This window comes from Camponotus vicinus, unplaced genomic scaffold (genome assembly GCF_025532165.1).
Source record: "Camponotus vicinus isolate PSW18456_S1 unplaced genomic scaffold, iyCamVici1.0 SCAF_6, whole genome shotgun sequence".
In the NCBI taxonomy this organism is placed as follows: Eukaryota; Metazoa; Arthropoda; class Insecta; order Hymenoptera; family Formicidae; genus Camponotus; species Camponotus vicinus.
In genome coordinates, this window is record NW_028141978.1 from 8460461 (window position 1) to 8474146 (window position 13686).

The window sequence follows — 13686 nt, forward strand, 5'->3', positions numbered from 1 at the left end:
AAAAGTGCGAACTTTTTTTTTAAATAAATAGATGAAATGAAAAAAGAAAATAAACAATATGTGATTATTGCATATATCTCATAATTTATTCCAAAGCAAGATTAATGAATGATAGAGAAATAATGAATGATATTGTTCAGCTTGATTAAAAAAACATTTTACATGTACATAGTGGAACAACAAAGTATGCACACGAATAGAAAATTAACTAAAATTGTCGACAGGAGTGATTTTATTGTTGATGAGATCATTGTCGTTGCTCTATTGTAAATGTAAAGTCATTACGTTCATTGAATAACCTTGTTATATGTAAACTGTGTAAAAGAGTGGATATATGTGTGCGTGTTTTGAATTTAGCGTTTTCATAAAAACTTTCGATATATATTATATTATATAATAGTATAAATGTGTTTTAATGCCTGAAACACAAACGTTATATACTAGTTACTATAAATATATTTTTTCATTCATTATTTATCGATATTAAGCTTGGAATTAATTTCCAACGTCAATTTTAAATTTATCGATATCAAACTTGGAATTAATTTCTAACGTCAATTTTTTATATACATATAATGTTTGTGATGCAAAAGTTAGAGCATTTATATCATTAATATCATTATTATTAAAATCACGATCTTGTAAAAAATGATGTACATGAGTAAATCTGCAGAAGAAATAATTTAAAACTTAAATTAAAAATAAAAAACGATAAAAATAAATATAAAGTAAACAAGATTTTTCACAAATAACTTATCTCATCCAATTAGAAATTTAATTAGGTGAATAATTATTAAGTTGATTAATCTGTCAAATAGCTATTTTTAATTTTCGAATAAATATTTCCACATAAAATCGAACTAATTACAAGTATTTGCAGAAAGATAGTCAAGAATTCTCGAAAAAAATTTAAACTTTAAACACCTTTTTATTTTGTTATTTTATTCATATTGTGTAACCATAATTTAAATCTTTATTAAAACAAAATAGATTTAATGGACAGCATAAAAATATAATTATTTTTTAAAATTATATTAGAAAATGATAAAATTATAATACATTCAATTTATATTAAATAATTTTACTTTTGGAATAAGAATATAAATTAAGATTAACAAAAATAAATTTAATATCTTTTATAGCGTAGTGTAATAAAAAGAGATCTGCGCGCTGGAAACAAGATTAATTCGAAATATTTATCGGTCGTTACGAAAGAAGAAATGTTTGATATAATCCCCTTATAGTGCGACTCTTCCCTACAAAAAGAGATGCTTACGAAAAAAACGCACCAAAGTCTTGAGTAAAGTACCGTTAGAGCACAGTGCCAGCAAATTGAGCTCGAGGGAAAATTCGTTATCGACTGAAGAGCCTCCGGGTGTTAATTAATCATACCTTAGGAGAGAGATTCTTAGTTTACCAGATCTTTGATAAAAAGCTCGCATTTAAAGCATTATTAATGAGGTTACCGTATTTAATATCTAATTTAAGATCAATTTTAAAGGAATAATTTTATAATCTTACAATCTCGTTATCCCCATGTACTAATTTTTCAAAACAATTCGTGATATTTTTTTTTGTATTGATAAAAATTTATTTTCCTTTGAGTGGTATTAAGCTGCTGATAGATTTTTAAAATTTAAAGCAATCTTCAATTACTTTTTTATATTAAAATTTATATATATATTTTTTTAAATATATTGCTAATATAAAGTTTTTTTATGTATTATATAAAAAACTTTATATATAAATTTATTAATCTTGTTAATTTTTACGAAAAAATAATTTAATTATATATATATATACAAGATTTGCGAGTGAAAAATTCAACAATTATTCCTAACTAATATTTTCTCAAGCTACATTGAATAACAATGTTAATTACGAATATTTGGGATGTCGATCAACTATAAATATCTATCTGTCCACATATAATTATTTACTATTGCATAATTTATTATTGAATTATATATAATTATATATATTTCAATAATAAATAATTTATTATTGAAGCAACTAATATTGTTTGTAAATACATTAGAGACATTTTATTGGAATAGCATCTAGCAACATAAGGTACAATTTGTCATCCGGAAAAATACATGTGTGTATTTTTGTTTAATTCATTAATACCCGCGCACGGTCACTACGATATCTTGTCTATAAGATGTAATATTATTATATAAATAGAATTTTAGAGAGTTTAAAAATTTAGAAAAAAATCAAACATACAAATAATATACAAATTATATATAAAATAAATACAAAATAAGGGAATAAGAATCATATCAAGAAATTAAATTCTCTTAACAATAATTTTATTTAAAATAGAATATTAACAAACATAACTTATATATATATATATATATATATATATATATATATGTGTGTGTGTGTGTGTGTGTGTGTGTGTGTGTGTGTGTGTGTGTGTGTGTGTGTACACACACACACACACACACAATAAATTTTGAAAAAATTGATAATAAATTAATATTCGATTGTTTTTATTAAAAAATTGTTTAATCATTATTGGATTTATTTCTGTTGTTATTTCTGCTGCTTTCAATTACAAGATTTCAAATATATTAAATATATTTAAAAATATCTACATTTGTTTTTGATTCATATTTATTGAATTATAGTTAATATAATTGAATAATTGATCCTTTCGAACTGCAAGCACATATAAATAAAGTAATCACTTAGTAATTATTAATTGAAAACACATGTTGGATTGTGTTTTCTTTACATTAATGCTATTCTTTAACTATCTTTATATCGATTCTATTGATCGATCCAATAAATAGACACATAAAAACAAGATGGCATTAATAATTTACATTTTTAAATGGATATGTACTATAGAATATTTATAAGCGATTAAAATCTCATTAACTCTTGCGAAAATAATTTAATAATATATATTTAATAACATAATAATGCGAAAATCAATTTGACTTTTGACTCGCTACATTAAAGCTGTTTAACGTGAACAAATAAACACGCGAAATCAGGAGACAAGAGGAACATCTCTGCATTATATTATTCTGTGTCCTTCAAATTACACAAACATCTGTCTTTTTTAATAAGACAGATATTTACTTCTATGCGTATAATATAGTATTTTAATGATAATTTTGTAAAAATGTTTTTTATTATTGCTTAACAAAAAATAAGAAAAAATTTAATAACTCTCCAAATGTATCTAATGTATGTAATTTTTATCAATTTTAGTTAAAAATCACATTCATACATACCAAGTCAAATTTGGAAATTGAATTATATTAAGAGAGAAAGAGTAATTGAAGTAATTGAAGAAATATGAAAAAGTGTTGAAGCAATTATTAACAGATAAATTGTCTCTGCAATATTTCTCACTTTTAATCGTAAAACGTATTATTTGCAATATGACAAGTATATTGCTATCGCTCGTCAACGGAATTTAATTAATCCGCTACCGAGACTACCAATCGTCAATCAATGTTTTGTCGGGCATACACCAGAGATGATTTAATTAGTGAATACTCCGTATTTCTATTGATTTCTCAACGCATGGCAGTTATGATTGTAGCATGATTCGTTGAGGATATTGTCCGTAACAAATACGTAAAGGTAAATCTTTTAAATCTGAGATTCCTAATATTCAAAAAGTGAAAAGCACGAAATATAATTGAACAATTGTTTTCCAATAGTATAATGATTCTTGAAAGACTGGCGCATGAAAGATGTACTTTTAAGAAAAATTCGATTAATTTAAGTCACGCGTTGAAATTAATGAAACTATACAGACAAGGAATTCATGTAAGGATCAAGATTTCGAGATCCATTATCCTCTCGAGCCAAATATTTACCGAAGTATAAGTGATGCTGTAGCGAAGAATGAAACATAAACAGCATTTTAAATTATATCTTAAAGATATGAATTAGAATATGTAACTAGAGAATTTTAAATATATTTTATCGCCAAATATTATATAAAAACTTGGTGTTTGTATATAATATGCGTTGAAAATGTTATTCGCTTTAAAGTTGAAACATTTTCAAGTAAGCATTTCAAATCGTAATTTTAAGTGAGAGCTAATACAAGTATGTTAAAAATAGAATGTTGTTTTTTAATGTAATCTTAGAAAATTGCATTTGTCCAGAAAGAAATAATGTAGCAATTAATAAAATTTATACATGATTTATTGTAGTGTAAAAAATGCATGTTTGATAAAAACCTCTTATTAAAGTAAATCAGATAATTTAGTGTACATTTCAGTGTGTATATTTCATATTTTTATAAAATGATTTCTCTCTCGTTAGGATATCTTCTTTGCGCACCGTGAATAAAAATTTTATATATTTATTATCTATTTTATATGTATCATAAAAATTCTTCTCTTTATTCATCGTTGACACATACTTTCTACTCGTTTCACGACTTGATGAATTAATATACCTTGATAATTAATGACTTTTTATACATATATTGCAAGTGTTCTTCGTTTCTCGATCGTAACAAGTGAGACAGATAGTAGAGAAATAATAAGAGCGTGTATATATACGATTACAGAGTGATTAACAATTAGGAACAGTAAATGCCGCTGGGTAGCTTCTAACCTCGGGATTCATTACTTTTCAACATGCATAGGTTACTAAGCGAACTAAATAGCGTATATATCACGAAAAAAAAATTATTTCAGAAAGCATTGATATATCTGGAAAACCATTATTATGTACTCTATTCACTCAAATCGATCGATAAGTATAAATTCGAGTGAAATATAAATAATCAGCGTGTGGCGTTGAATATCTAAATATCACAAATAAAATTTACATTTCGAATATATTCTTGTTATTATGAGAGAGAAAAGACATATTTTATTTAAAAGTTATTTACAGCATGTAACAAATTTTTTGCATGATTAATATAAAAATACATCACATATTCTTTGTTACACGATATATATATATATATATATATATATATATACAGGGTGTATCTGAAATGATGCATTAAACTTTAGGAGCGTATTCTAGAGGTTAAAATAAGGCTTCTTTTTCCTATGAACATGAGTCCGCAAATGAACTCCCCTCCGAGCTAGAGGCCCCTAAAGTTTGGGGAAAAAATTAAAAATTGGCTGTATTTCAGAAAAAAAAAGAAAGGTTTTGGCGTTATCTATCACCCTCTCTTGAGAGATAAATAAATTTGCGTTGCGGGTGTTTGGTCAATTTCACACATTTTCGAATTTTAGCTCGGAAGGGGGTTCATTTGCAGACCCATGTTCATAAGAAAAAAAGTCTTATTTTGACCTCTAGAATACGATCCTAAAGTTTAGTGCATCATTTCAGATACACTCTGTATATATATAATATTTGGTCATTTTATCTTCTCTGCAAATTTACGGTTAATTGACTATTTAGTAATGGAGCGTATTTCATCGTAACAATTGGCACAGTACGTTTTCGAGCCCTCGAAATTTCAAATATGAACGATGAAATGCCACGACGCGGCCATCGCTCCGGTTAACGCAGATATACAAAGGGAAAAGGCGCCAATCTGTCAAATATCCATTCGCGCGCAAACTTGTTGATTTTCGAGAGGGAGAGAAGGCTACGCGAACGGCTGTGTTATCGCGTTTAACTAACCGGTATGCAAATGTGAAACGTTTAACGATGTGAGGAACTACAGGCGTCAATTACAGCGCAGAATGATAATGCTGTTACAACGCTGTAATACAAGAACAACCTAATCAATAGTCGCAGCGAAATATTCTACGGTTATTCACCCTCAAATATCTCTATCTCGTCATTATTGGGCCTCTCCACGTTATCACAATTCTTTGATATCGCAAAATAACACATGTGTGTGGAGGGAGGAGTGCGCACACGTACGTGAAGAAATTAAAAAATTATTTCGAGGAATACTGGGAATAGACTTTGCTTTTCTGAATAGAAATATCATTATCAGTAGATCAAACATACCGGGATATTATAAATTAAGATTTCGAAATGCAAATGGCGCGAAACTTTATCCTTCATTCAAGGTTTAAGAAATATTTTAATGTATTTTAATGGATTTTCAAATTCCAAAGTTAATCAAAAAGACACTGCGCTAACTATTTTGCAGATGAAGGGATGAATATGCGACAACCTGCATAAATTTCCATGTACGCGCATGTTATTTCCCTCGTATGGCTTATGCATTAGCGTATTAATATCGCTAATCGATTCGATACGACAGTTAATAATGTCCGACACGAACATTATCTCGTATATTATAACGTAGGCGCGGATATTCTTGCACCTATATTATCATTGCAATCGAAAGCTCGAATAGAGAATCTGGAAAGCACTTAAGCGCGATATACATATATGTATAGCTGCAGATTTTCTCGGCGAGAAAGAGACCTTACAACGCAACCCTGAACTCACGAGATCGATCCGTGTTAACGCTAGTCGCGAAAGATAGCCGCGCGATAGAAGCGCGTGAAATTTTATTAAAAGACGCATGCTATCGCGAGGACCAATCACGAGGTTTATCGCGATCGCTATTAAAATACAAACAATAAATCAAACTGCTATGTAATTATTCAAATTTATTCAAATATTTCACAAGAATTCAGAAACTTAAAAAATTAAATGCATCTTGATGTTTTTTAAATCTTTCTGTTTAAACATTAGCATTATAAATCTACAGAATTCTTGATTCAATTTCACGATAAAATGGTTATTTCGCTTAAATTGATGATAAATTGTCAAAATGAAATAAATAATCGAATAACAATTAAGGTCAAGACCGTAATTCACGATTGGAAATTGTTTCCACAATTAGATCAAGAATTTTAGTCGAGTGAAATAATTTAATAATGTTCACACAAAAATCTCGCTTTAAATTAGAAACAATTCAAATTTTATACTTTTATAGTATAATCTGATAGAGATTTATGCACTCAAAATTAAAGATTATAATTAACAAGAAGTATTATATTCTTTGCTGCACATGATATCCATTTTTAAACGCAGAAAAATTCGCTAAACATTTTCAATACTGTTTCACACAAATTATCAGACAAATAATGATACATATCAAAAAGAACAAGAACGATATAAACTAGAAACGTATCTTTATGTTCTATTATATTAATCAGATATATAATCATAATAATTCTCGATATTGAGTTATCACTGTCTCATCTACCTTTCCTATTTTAATCAAACGCGCTATTTTCAGATAAACACGAATTAAAGTCAACGCAAACTGAAAGAAATTGGGTCAAGTACGAAACACGTCACATCTGAGTCTCGACGTATCGCAACTACTGCAGAAACTAAATAACCCGTAAATACCCCGTAGGCACTACGAGCGTGCCTACTTAAACTATACTTGGATAGAAGGAAGGAGATATCAAGAGTTTATATATCGTTATTTGTTTAAGTTGCGAAACTTTGGCGAATCTGAAATCCGTGTACAATTTTAATAGTGTTGTAATATATAATACAGTAATAAAATTTTTAATATACATGTTAATTTATAAGAATTAATTAAGGATTAATTTATAAGAAATTTATAAGAATTTATAGAAATTTCTAGAATTTGTAAACAAGCCCTAATGCTTGAAAATTGATATATTATCATAAAATCTTTCATACAGTATCAAATCTTGATTTTACCGTTCGCATTGTTCTTTTTGAAATTATTATTCATAGAGAATTCGATTTCATCATTCAAATGATTGTTTCGATATCATTAGCGAGGTCATACTTAATTTTGAGATATACAGGGTGTCAGGATAATCTCTTCCCAAAAAAAACTCTTGTAGCTTATCTCGAAAGCTTTTCAAAACACTATAATAAAGTATTTTTTCATCGAGTACTTTTCGAATTATGAGGCTTGAAATAATTTCTTAATTTTTACATAAACCATAAAATATCTAGTAAAATATTCATTTTTCGATTATCTTACCTTAGTACTTTTATGCACAAAATAATGAAAGGAATCAATTGGTGTAAAGAAAACACATAATTGTTTCGAAAAAAAATATGTAATTGTTAATTGCATATTACATATTTTTTCTTCGAAACAATTATGTTTTCTTTACATCAATTAATTCCTCTCATTATTTTGTACATAAAAGTATTAAGGTAAAATAATCGAAAAATGAATATTTTATTAGATATTTTATGGTTTATGTAAAATTAAGAAATTATTTCAAGCCTCACAACTCGAAAAGTATTCAATGAAAAAATACTTTATTATAGTATTTTGAAAAGCTCTCGAGGTAAGCTACAAGAACTTCTTTTTGGAAAGAGATTGCCCCGACACCCTGTATAACCACGAAAGAAAAAAAATTAATTGTAAATAATAACGGAATCTCTTACATGTTTAATAGGAACGTTATATCAGTGATTCGTTGTAGAGATTCTGCGATTGCCAACATACTTAACTCACTCGTGCGACAATAACGAACGATGCTCCAACGATAAATTTAAATTAAACCGTTTAATGGTGACAGACGTCTATGTTAATATAATTGCAGGTGCGCTATTAAACATTTCATTGTTAAACTGCTGGGATGTAGCACACGCATCGCTTATCCGTCATGCATTTAGAATTATATAATTATATAATTATATAACGCGTGTGCGTAAAATATTTAGTTACGAGAACAATAATATTGATTCAATATCCACTTAAAATAAAGAAACATTTTCAAAAAGCGTGACAACATAAACATTCGGTAGATCCAACGCATATAATTGGCATAAATATTTTATAACGCTATAAAGTATGAATCATTGAAAAGATCCAACGCATATAATTGGCATAAATATTTTATAACGCTTGTTTATAACAAGCAATGGCATGTAATTAAAAAAAAATTAAATTGCATAGACTTAAAAGGATTGAACATTATATTATGTTTTATAAATTGCACGATTTTATACTAAATTTGAAATTAAAGTTTTCATCGAATTCATGAGAAAATTAACACACATATACGAGTAATTCTGCACAATACCGTTATGTTTCTATGTTTAGACAGAGTGTGTCACGCGTGCGTTGTTAGAAATATCGCGTCGCTGTTGCAAACGATGAATAATTTATTCGTGTATCTAGAGTTTTCTCGGCTAAAACCCTGCGTAATACCACAAACACACACATATATACACATGTGTGCAGAAACACACATAGTTTCATAAAAGCGACGCGCGGATTCGCATTCGCGAAAGGGAATATTTAACGCTCCGCGTCCTGTGAATATTCGGATTCGAACTCGAGCGCAGTCGAGTTGCGATCGATCCGATAGATATGTAGCAAAATGCGTTTTTAAAACGCGAGGAAAATATCGTTCATTGTATTGTTGCGATATTGCATTAACGCGATTACTAATATCAACGACTTTCTCCTCATGTCGAGAGGAGGAACGAATCATATAAAACATAATCGCGCGCGCAAACGACATCGCGACGTGCATGGAATCCCGCGATAAAGGTGAGGGTGCCTCGTCATGTACACATGCAGCCGATATTTTCAGGCTCCTCCTGATATGAAAATCTCTACATGCTCGAGCCACATCGGGAAATAGTTTTCTCGATGCGGAAATAAGAACAAGAGATGCGTAAGAAGACTTAAATTCACTGCCGATACTTGTGTACTTTAAAATAATAAAAGAGCAGAAGCGGAAAACATATGCTCATTTATTTATATCTTATTCATAGATTTTCTGTTTAAATTTAATATTTTTATATTTATTTTTAATACAAGATAAGATATTTATATTTCTAAAGATAAATTCCAAGCAATCCATTTACTGTACGTATTTAACATTAATATATTGACAACGAAAAACTTAAATTTAATAGTTTGAGAAAGCAAAGTTCATTTAAATTTAAATAAACGAAAGTTTTGTTATTTAATTGCATCATGGAAAGTTAATTTGCAAAAAATCCCTCATTTTCAATTTGTAACGCGGAGATTTTTTTAGTTGAAAAAATTTCAATTGAAATAAAATGACTTTTAATCGATGAAATAATTTGTAATCGAAAGTTGAAGAAAACCTGCGACATCTTGTACATATGCATTTATATTTCGAATATTTTCGCATACTTTACGACATTAGAGCGCCTGTCTATCCGTTTTCTTTACAAGAGTATTGGCAGGCACAATATTATTCGTTATACTTCTTTTATAGACATTTTTACGTATTTGCCGATATTTTTACTGTGTCCAGTTATCACAGCGGACAATGCGAAATTTAATAAAACAGTTTTTTCGATTGTGCCACAAATTTGTTTGACCAATCGATCACAGAATTTTATGTCGTACTATTTTCCCTTCTCCTTCTAATGTTATTTTAATTTATCAAATCAAATTATATTCGTAAAAGTAATTGGATACTGTTTTTGTGATGGATAATGGAATTAGATTTTACATAATAAATTCTGGAGATTAAATGTAAGAAAATATAACTTTATATTTTGATTCATCGATTTAAATAATAAAGTGTCAGTATTTGATCTAATTTTGTACAGTAACAAGGAATTTTAATGTTTTATTGCGAATCAATATTTAGTACGCAAATATTTTGAGAACTACCCACTTCAATAAATTAAACGATAAAATCAATATTAAGCGATAACATTAATATCTATAATTATTAACAATAATTTTGTAGTGTATATATGTGGGAAGGATTCTTTAAAATATTTTGTATTGTAGATTAATATTCTATATGCAAGTTATTCGAAATATACACAAAATAAATAAATAAATACAAATATAATTGAAGACTTAGAAGATTAAAATTCCTAATTGTTGTATAAAGTTATGTTAACCTACTGACACATTTTTACATTTTATCGGTAAATCGATAATTTAACGTTTATATTTTTATACTTAATTGCACAAACTGTATCTTAAAATGTATTTTTGTCATAATTATATCGACAAAATAATATCCAGGTATTTTTAGACTTGTAAAAGATTTGATTTGATCGAAAAATATAATAAATAGAGTAGAAAAAAGAGAATATGCAATAAATTAAAAATATTAATATATTTGTATAAATCTGTAATCGATCGATTAAACAAATTCATGGCAAAAAGAAAATCAAAGAAATCATTTAATCTTGTTAATATTAATTATATTAAATGGAATAATGTTGCTTATAAAGTTTTAATTTTTTTTGCAAATAAACCCTAAAAACTAATTATAGAAGATTAATAAAGTTATATATATACATAAAGAATAAATATATTTCAATATAATATTAAAATATAAGTTATACATGTATTAAAATTCACAAATATAAAATTTATAATATAGTTTATCTAATACAATTGTATGAAAAGATAATAATAATATTAATTATTATTATATTTAAGATAATTGTCTAGAAGATAAAGGGATAGGCGATTATGCAATTTACACAAATTATAAGTATTTTAAATTTGATATTAAATTTAAATAATCTCCAAAAATGAGAGATGTAAGCTGACGTTTAGGATGAACAGCCAAATTGATTCATTATAAATTGGTTTCCGATTATCAATGGGTTTCGATATAATCGGTCTACAATTCGATTAATCTTCCATTTCGTGTGTCGCGCGAATCAAAACGCCTAGACAGACGAATTAAATGAGATAGACTATCACTTACCCCGTTTGCCTCTATCTATCCCGTCGTTGCAGATCACTGTTCCAAACCCCTTGACAAAGAATCACAGTTCACGACGGCGACGATGACGATGATGACAACGACGATGATGCGTGTAATTGCTCGCAGACGCGGGAAGGGAATCCCTTTCGCGCGTCTCCGCCAGTCACTTTCGGAATTCCCTTAAACGATCCTTGCTATTCTGAACCTTCGGGCCGGAAGGAGACGCGTTCGACGACGAGACGACGATGATGATCTTCAAGCCAAGTACACTCACACGTTTCGCGTTGCGCATGTGTATACATATATCTATCTACTTATATATTTATATATATCTTTGTATAAGCATCTCAATGGAATTCGCAATGTTTCTTCCTCTCTCTTCCTCTATCTTTCTCTCCATGTATCTTCATTAAGTTCGCGACAACGTTCGTTGATCGCGTTGATCTTTTTCTCGATTTGTCCTCCGCCCTCTCGGTACCAAATCACTCACTCTCTCTCTCTCTCTCTTTTCGTTCGCTATCTCTTTATCTCTCTGCAACTAGGATAAAATGATATGTATTTGTTCGCAACGGCGGTCTCCGAAATATGCAAGATCACTGGACCGGCGCAAGGATGTTTGATCTCTTACCCAGCCGTCCTCGTATTATTCGTCCGTCTCGTTGCTTGATTTTCCTCCCTTGTATGCCTCTTCCCTCTCCGTCTTCCTCTCGACGGAGACCCCGTTGCACGTCCCCGGATAAATCTTACTCACTATTATATCTTTATACTCTTGTCTAAAACTAAGATGCGGACATTAATATGTACTCCCGGTGCAAACCACGACTAATCTTTCTACACTCTCGCACGACTATCCCCGTGACTATGCTACCCCGAGTCACATTTTAAGTACGACGACGCACGGGTGGCGGTGCGACCGTGGGGTTACACTCTCTGCCTCTCATGCTGCCGCCACCCTCTTGCGCCCCGGTCGGCAGCGACGCGCCCCTACCAGCCAGAGGCACCCCCACCAGTGGTAGAGCTCGCCCTTGACGCGACACCCCGCCAAACAGTGGCGTCTCTTAAGCGTGGGCGATTAGGTTTCATAATGACCCTCCAGATGTGTGTTATCTCTTTTTATTATCATATATCTTATTAATTTTTTAAGAAAATGTGAAATTTATTATTACTAAATAATTAAAATTATTATTACTAAATGTGAAATATATTTACTTTTTATCTTTATTTTATATAAAATGATATTTAATGAGATTTATGTATTCGCGAATGTGTGTGCCATCTCGTAAGCATTATCTTTTTTGAAATAAGAAAAGATTTCATGAAGAACTTGTTAAATGAAGAAATACTGCTTAATATATTAATATATTATAAATACAGTATTAGTTAATATAATATACATAAACTACTACTAAATTCAATCTAACAAAGTTTAATTCATAAACTTTGCTGCATAACCATTAGGTTCCTTCACGATTAAGACGCCCCTAATATATTACCCTTACTCTCCGTTCGGGAAATCACAGTAGCGTAATTTTGAGGTTTTCCATATTATCAAAATGTCAACAATAATTGTTATTAGATGCTTCTTGAGAGATAAGTACTCCTTTAATCTTTATACATTTCTTTTAATATAAATTTAAATTGCGTCAAAAAAACAATTTTCGAATTGAATTCGGATTTTATTCGATGTTTTCCAATATTACCCGCTTGAGACGCTATTGAGATTATGACAACCCACCCTTATCAAGCAAAACGCAGTAACGTAGCCAAAGCAAACATCGCTTTACAACAAATTGTAATTAAATGAGTAATTTTTATATTTTTATGAAATAATTAATTAAATAATTAATATATTAATCTTAAATTAACCAATATATATTACAAAAAATTATGTATATTATGTATATATTATGTTAAATTATGTATATATATATATATATATATATATATATATATATATTATATTATATTAAGTTTATTTCTACACAAGACATTACACATGCAGTAACATGCATACATATGTATATTTACATATTCCATAAAAATT

At 29.1% G+C, this 13686-nt stretch overlaps 1 protein-coding gene across 2 annotated transcripts in view; it reads right to left on the bottom strand.

The window, feature by feature from the left end:
• LOC145972882 (solute carrier family 7 member 14) overlaps positions 1 to 12597 on the bottom strand; it is a 62474-nt gene extending 49877 nt beyond the window's left edge. Inside the window, exons 1-2 of one of the 2 annotated variants that reach the window (XM_083101907.1) lie at positions 12271 to 12597; positions 11643 to 12180 (exon numbers count right to left, since the gene is read on the bottom strand). The gene's annotated coding sequence lies outside the window, so the exon portion shown is untranslated. Of the gene's footprint in view, positions 1 to 11642 lie in introns of both variants that reach the window. The other variant, XR_014439305.1, reaches the window with a different exon arrangement.
• Between the last annotated feature and the right edge of the window lie 1089 nt (positions 12598 to 13686).